At 43.5% G+C, this 7923-nt stretch overlaps 1 non-coding gene across 1 annotated transcript; it reads right to left on the bottom strand.

Annotated features, from left to right (window-relative positions):
- Positions 1-1656: 1656 nt before the first annotated feature.
- On the bottom strand, positions 1657-1763 carry LOC120251014. Its single transcript, XR_005533339.1, has one exon. It is a non-coding gene; the product is annotated as a small nucleolar RNA R71 (small nucleolar RNA).
- Positions 1764-7923: the final 6160 nt, after the last annotated feature.

Raw genomic sequence — 7923 nt, forward strand, 5'->3', positions numbered from 1 at the left:
AAGGAAAAGCAGTCGATATAAAGTGGGGTACTCGGATATTGTTCCGCCTAGGATTATCGCTTCAAGTGCAAAACCAACTATTATGCTTCCTAGCTAATGCTCAATGAGTCGTGGACATCCTAAGATACACGGTCACATACCTAAGGTCAACTGTGACTAACTCTACACTATGCTCCGGCAGAGAAATCGATCAGTCTCAAGTGATAAACCCTATTCCAATATGTAGACCTAACCCTTTGTTCCAGGCGAAAGGCCATAGTCACAATTAAGCCCCAGGTACTAATGATTACTTCAACGCTTCACTCTATTACTCGTGCAACTAAACCCCAGCGGAGTTCCTCTCTTAGTACTTCACTCTATTGTGACCACAAAAAACTCTAGGAAATGGAGGTAGGATACATCACACCGGAGGAGAAAGGGGACGCTCCGCTACCTCTCGACTCACCCCCTTGACCCTCTCCAATCTAGCTTTGTCTAACCCTCATGGTGTATTACTCACTCACAAGGATTACCAATGTGAACTCTCAACCCTAGTGTCACTCTAAGGGAGAAATCATTCAACAAGCATTCAAGATTGGAACTCAATTAAAACATCAATTAAGGAAAGCATAATAAAAAGCTAATGAAACAAATGCATCATAGGGTTCACAAATCCAAGTACCCACTAGGGGTTTTGCTCTCCATGGAGCAAGATACAATCAATAGTAAAATCAAAAGTAAAAATAAGTAATCCATAGGAAAACCCCCTCGGTAGTCATATTGATGGTCTTGTGGAGTAGCCTCGTCCTCCCCAAAGGTCTCCTCGTCAAGCCTAGGGCACACCTCACCGGATCAGTGCTGACGAAAGCACCCCCAATAGCTATCTTCCAAGAGAAACACGGTGTCGAAGCCGTAGAAACACTCCAAAAGCTTTGCCAATACCTCTCTAAACCCTAGCCGCAAGCCTCTCAAGATTTGGAGAAAAGATAGAAAGAAGGATGTTGAAATCGGGCAAAATCACGGCTTTAAATAGGCTGGGATCGGGCATCCACATGGCCTTATGGATTTTCCACACGCCCGTGGGGAAATTCCACACGGGCGTGTAGATTCTGTGAATTCTGATTTTTTGCGGGCTGTAAACAGTAACTACTACAGTGATTGCTACAGTACAGACAAAAAACACTCCTGATTCATACTTTTCATCGAGGCAACATAAATGGGCACACGTTTATGCCATAGATCACATCGCTTCTTCAATAAAAGGCCTCATTGGTGAAGATCTTGATATCATTGCACAGGTCAAGATACGCAAATGTGACTGCCTTCGTGCCCTTCCAACTCATTGTAATTGCTTGAATCCATGGAGATTGGCACACATTCTCATATCTTTGAGCCCAACTTGTGTCTTCGCATTTGTTCCTTTCCATATTTCATCAAATAGTGCATTCACGATCTACATTGGCTTCTTTCTTACATATTTGGCTTTACAACCCTACATGCACTAAAGTAACACAAATACACATGTATTAGCACTAAACCTGATAAAATTAATGCCCAACGCAAGAAGAGAATAATTCGTATTACTAATGCATAAGCACTTATCAAGCATCAATCACTACATGGAAGGAGATAGTAGAAGCTTTTCTTGCCCGATATTTCCCTCCCGAAAAATCTACAAAGCTTAGGAATGAAATATCCTCCTTTGTGCAAATAGAATTGGAGTCTCTTTTTGAGACATGGGATAGGTTCAAGGAGCTCCTGCGGAAATGTCCTCAACATGGGTTCCCCGAGCGGATGATCATTCAGACTTTCTATAGTGTGGTGAACCCAAGCATGAAGCAGTTACTTGATGCTGCAGCAGGAGGTACCTTAGGGAGCAAGACCCCCGACGATGCCTGACATCTCATCGAAGAAATGGCTATGAATAGTTATCATTGAAATAAACGAGATAGGAAGAAAGTAGCCGGACATCATGAGATCGATGCAGTTACCTCATTGGCGGCCTAGGTTCAGTCGTTGAGCAAGAAGTTAGATACTCTAACTTCTTCTAGAGTGGCGGCCATAACTAGTTGCACAGGGTGTGGGGGAGGACATGCTCTCTCTGATTGCCCAATCTCTATTGGTGGTACATCCTCGATGGTACAAGTTGATTTTGTAGGGAATGCAATGAGAGGCCAAAGGAATCCATATAGCAACATGTACAATCCGGGTTGGACGAACCACCCAAACCTTTCTTGGAATAATCAAGGGCAATAGAAGACGATGGCACCAGCCGACTTCCAACAACAACAAGCCCCAAACATGGAAAATAGAGTATCAGAGTTGGAGAACCAGTGACCGATCTAGAGAAGGCTTTGACCAAGTTCGTTGCATCATCGGATACAAGATTTCAATCGGTGGAAGCCACACTTCGCAACCAAGCCACTTCATTGCATAACTTGGAAAATCAAGTGGGACAAATTGCAAAGTTGCCCTCCAAAAATCTTAAAGGAGTTTGCCTAGAAACACGGAGACAAACCCAAGAAAACATGTGAAGGCGATCACTTTGAGAAGTGGTCATGAAGTTGAGGATAGGCTCCCGAATGAGAAGACCAATATTAAAGCACCCGAGGTCGTGGAGGTTGAGGATAGAGTAAACAAAGAGAAAGAGGTGTCACCCCCACCCTACAAGCCAAGAATCCCATACCCTTCAAGGTTGAAGAACGACCAAAATGATGAGCAATACAAGAAGTTCTTGGGTCTATTCAAGCAGTTGCACATCAACATCCCATTTGTGGAAGCATTGTCTAAAATGCCTTGCTATGCAAAGTTTCTTAAGGTCCTCTTGACCAACAAGAGGAAGTTGGAGGAGAGTGCATCTGTGATTCTAGATGCTTCATGTTCGGTGGTGTTATAAAAGAATATGCCAAACAAGAAGAAGGACCCCATAAGCTTTATTATTCCATGCAACATTGGTAATTTGGGTCAAGAAAAAGCATTGGCAGATTCAAGGGCTAGTATCAATGTCATACCTTATACTTTTTTCCAGAAACTAAGCTTGGGAGAGCCTAGGCTCACTCGGATGACACTTCAACTTGCGGACCAAATGGTTAGACATCTGAAGAGCATCATCGAAGATGTACTTATGAAAATCGACAAGTATATATTTCCTGTGGGCTTTGTCATGTTGGATGTTGATGAGGATATCGATGTCCCGCTAATACTTGGGAGGCCATTCTTGCACACTTCCAAGGCTCTTATTGATGAAAAGTTAACATATTGCCTCACCAAAGGCATGAGACATTCTCTTGATTTCGATGATACATTGTATTTCCTGGACACTACTGATGAGCTAATCGATGAATATGTGCTGGAAATGATGAATTCGGATCCATATGAAAGTTTGCTAGAACAAAGAGTGGAGAATGGAGAAGTGTTGACACTTGGTCTAGAGGACAAGTTGCAACCTATCCCGGGGATCATGAAGAGAATGGTCTAAAAGATGAAGTGAGCAAGTAGACGTCACAAGAAGTGCCCCAAGGCTAATGGGGATGTGCAAGCACGGAGTAAGGGCGATGAACGCTTATTTGCTAATGAGCTCAACAACTCTCCCTCTACCTTGAGAAGATTATGTTCATCATGCTTTAAGGTCGTAGGTAAGAGGAAAATTTTCATCTATAAGCCCCCGTAAGGTAAGGTGAGGTACGTCAAGTATAGTGACATTAAACAAGCGCTTCTTGGGAGGCAATCCAAGTCTTTACTATTTTTTTTTCTAGGTTCTAGTTTAGTACTTGCATTAATAAGAGCTTTAGTATTGGTGTCTTGATCTTTTACATGCTATTGCTGTGTTTTTTCTCGCGGATCATTGATGTTTTCGTGTGCTTAATTATTATTGGCAAAGTTTCTTGGTCATTTGAGCGTGCTTTTCATAATTGATAAGTGCTTAAGTGAACATGTTTTTATATGTGTTTTACATGTATTGAGCATCATTTTATATGTGGTTTATGGCTCATATCGTGTATTGGGTGTTCTTTAATGCATATAGGTTGTGAATGCATTGGAAATGCAAAAGGAAGCAAAGATAGACTATTAAGACACTATGTTGAGAGTTCTTGCACAAATCAAGGACAAAAGCACAAGAGGAGTTTGTGAATGAGGAGATGTATGCCAACTTCCATAGATATGCAAGTTAATTCACCATTTGGAAGAGCACAAAGGCAGTCACATCTTCACATCCCTACTCTTTGTAAGGATTTCAAGATCTTTTAAGACGCGTCGATGAAGAAAAGTCTTACAGCCTACCACATAATCGTGTGCCCGATTATGTGGCCTCAAGAGAAGAATTTTTGGATCGTGTTTATCATTGTAGCAAAAGCACTGTAGAAAAACTACTGTTCACGCGACCGCGTGGAAATTCCACACGCCCGAGTGCAATTTCCTGCAGCTCATGCAGGCGCGTGGAAAATCCACATGGGCGCATGGGGGCACGTGACAGACGTTGTCTAAGGCCTATAAATAGTCATTTTACCCTATGTTTTCTCATCTTTTGTGCGGCTCTTGTGGGGTGAGACGGCTAGGGTTTGGAAAGGAAGTCCTTGCTGATTTGGAGGCTGTTCTTCACCAACTTTGATAGTTTCCTTCGACGTCATAGCTCTTGGGAAGCCATGAGATAGTGGTGCGTCCCCTTTCCCTTCCGATTGAGTGTTTCCTATCTCCGTATTCCCTAGACTCTATGCAACAATATTTGGTGTGAGGCGTGAAATTGAGAAATTTCTCCACCGGGACCTTGTAGGGGGTTAGGGTTCCTTCGCCGGGAATTAGGGTTGGATCTATCTTTAGGAATCGGTTTCACTCTTAGATATCCCTAGAGCTTATTGCGGTCATATGGGGTGTGAGGTATTAAGATTGAGTGATTTCTCCACCGAGACCTTGTAGGGGACTAGTACCAATTTCTTGGAGACGAGGACCAGTTGTTCTTGGATTACCTCGACTCATTAGATTCGGTTTAGAAGCATTTAGCGAATCTTGAACTTCATGTTAGATCCTAGGGGAGCATTGCCCAGGTACCTCATCTTTATTGATTGAGATTCTCCCTCCATTTCACCCTTGTATATTCGTCTCCAGTATTCATTTCTTCACACATTAGATCACCATACCTTTCCAATTATCATTAGGCTAGAAAGCAAAGAAGAAGTTAGTACTAGTAGCCCTGTTGCCTGTGGATACGACTACCCGACTCACCGGGTATTTCATTACTTCGACACCCGCACACTTGCGGTACACACACGCATATTCAAACATGTCAATAATTCTCTGGTCAGTTTTTCCAAGTATAGGCAGGCTCTGTGTATGAATGAATGTGCAGAAATTTTTCACACAGCCTGTAAATTTTTCTAAGTCATCCAGAGACGACACACGGGCATGTGGAATTTCCACACGGGCATGTGTTTCCATTTAGAGCTCATCTCGAGAGGACACAAGGGTATGTGTCTACCCCTGTGAATAACCTTGTGACGATCACACGCTTATAGGTAATTTCCACGTGGGTGTGTGTTTCTCTGCAGAGTTCTCAGACTCCATTCGACTCCATCCCAAGAAAACATAGGGGCGTGTGTCTACCCCTGTGGATGACCTGTGAATGGCACATGGGCGTGGGTAATTTTCACACTGCCATGTGAAACTCTGTGGAGAGTTCTCCTCCATCTCGAGAAGACAGAGGGGCGTTTGAGTGCCCTTATGAGTACCCCTGTGAGTATCCACATTCCCGTGTGGAATTTCCACAGGGGCGTGTGGAACACTTAATCGAATTCTCGGATGGACAGTGAAGCCCAAGGGCATGTGGGTACCCCTATGGGTCGGGCACACAGGTATGGGGAATTTCCACATGCCTGTGTGGATGCGTTCAGAGGCAAGATGTGCTATCCCGGGAGCTCACAGGGAGGTGTGAGTGCCCCATATGGATGTACAGAACTCAAAAGGCCGTGATTTTTCTTTATAAATCTATCACGCCTTTTCATTTTCGCACTCCCAAACACTCAGAATACACATATTTTCACTCTCCCAACTTCTCACCATCGATTTTGATGGATTTTATTCGAGTTTTCCGTCTATTTTTCTAGGTTTTCATCCTTATCTTGTCAGTAAGCCCTCATTCCCTCTTTTCTTCACCAATCTTAATTTATTTATTCTAAATCTGGTGAATGTTGCTTCGTTTACATGTTAAATGGTTGGTGCATGCATTAGAGTAGTTTTAAAGTAATATTTTCATGTACTTTTGCGATTTTTGGCCTAGTGGTCATGCGGCTTTCATGCCCCATGGATCCACACGGGCTTGTGGAAAGTTCCACACGGCCGTGTGGATTTCTGCAATGTTGATTTCTTGAGTTTATTTGATCGATTTTCTTTTCAATTCTGGAAGATATGGCTCCAGAAAAAAAAAAAGCTGCCGGCATGTGTCCTAGGAAGGATTCCCCATAGCCGGAGCATATGGAGTTTGAGATTCCCAAGCATTAGGTTCATTTTGAGAGATTGGAGAAGCTCAAGTTTGGCCAATCCCGTTTCCCGGATTTTAGTGCTGTGAGAGAGTTCCAGTTTGCATAAGACATGGCAAATGAGGTTGAGCAGTTACTTGCAATGGGGAGTTGGCGTTGTTTGTTGCTTATCTGTGAGTCGGCCATTCGCATGCTGACACTAGAGGTTTTGCCATCATTTGAGTTCGATCGATCGTATAACAGTTTTGACATTATAGATGCTATCCAGTTCCATGCATTCGGTTAGTATCACAGCATGAGCTTGACTTAGTTCTCCGCCCGACTAGGATTATGCGACGAGGCCTATATTGACATTGAGGAGTATGAGTATTTACCTACTGATTATCCTGGTAGTTTGACACCTTAACGCGCTTATAAATCACTATGTGGCCAGGGACAGTATGAGCTGGGCATGTCCAAGGCCACATGCCTTTCTCAGCCTGCATACTGTTGCCTTCACGCCGAGGTGACAGTTTATGGCCGTGGTGACAGTACTGGAGTCTTGAGCCTGCAGGAGCTGCTATACTTATATTCTATGGTACAGAGTTAGCCGATTCACTTGGGGCACATATTAGCAGAGTACCTGTGACACCAAGGTCAGCATGCCAGGGTCAAGTTCTCTTTTCAGGCCCCTACATTACTTGACTCATCATGGGGATGTGTCTTATGGACGCTATTAGGGGGGTTGAGAAGATCGGTGTTTATGTGTTGACTCATGGGCATGATTCGACGATACAGAGACGGGGTTTATGTGTTGATCATGCCCCCACCAGAGACAGCTGAGGCAGAGAGGGATACAGTAGGAGGGTCTCAGCCTGTACAAGAGCCACAGCAGGAGCCGATGGAGACTGAGGCACCTCCCAATAGTACAGGAGCCACCCCTAGTGCAAATGTTTTCTCCATCTTGAGCCTATGATCATTTTGAGAGGCTCGAGAGTACAGTAGGGGTGTTGCGGACAGAGATAGCTGAGGATCGCGCCACATAGGCCGTGAACTACACAAAGGTTATGACACGTCTCGACATCCTACAGCAGATTCTTGAGCAAGATGTGACCTTCCCATTTGTGATGAGAGTGAGGATTCCTTCAGCATCCCAGCACCATCATCACCAATAGTAACAGCAACAGAGGCGACAGCACCTGACACCGACGCTTGAGGCATCTTATTTTTTATTGTTCTTGTTTTTCGTATTTTATTTTTGTATTTTATTTTGGACTTATACTACTCAGAAAGGATTTGCTTCTGAGTTTATCTTTTATTTTTAGTCTTTCGAGTTGTATTTCATTTCATATCTTTACATACTTGAGTTTTTTTTTGTTTTTGATTGAGCTTCACTAAACCCCCTTGTGTATACATGCAGATGGTCTTGTGAGTCTGGAATTTGAGGAATAATCATGGACACAGTCAATGTGATATTCACATGGCCGTGTGTGCT

Source organism: Dioscorea cayenensis, chromosome 19 (assembly GCF_009730915.1).
Source record: "Dioscorea cayenensis subsp. rotundata cultivar TDr96_F1 chromosome 19, TDr96_F1_v2_PseudoChromosome.rev07_lg8_w22 25.fasta, whole genome shotgun sequence".
NCBI lineage: Eukaryota > Viridiplantae > Streptophyta > Magnoliopsida > Dioscoreales > Dioscoreaceae > Dioscorea > Dioscorea cayenensis.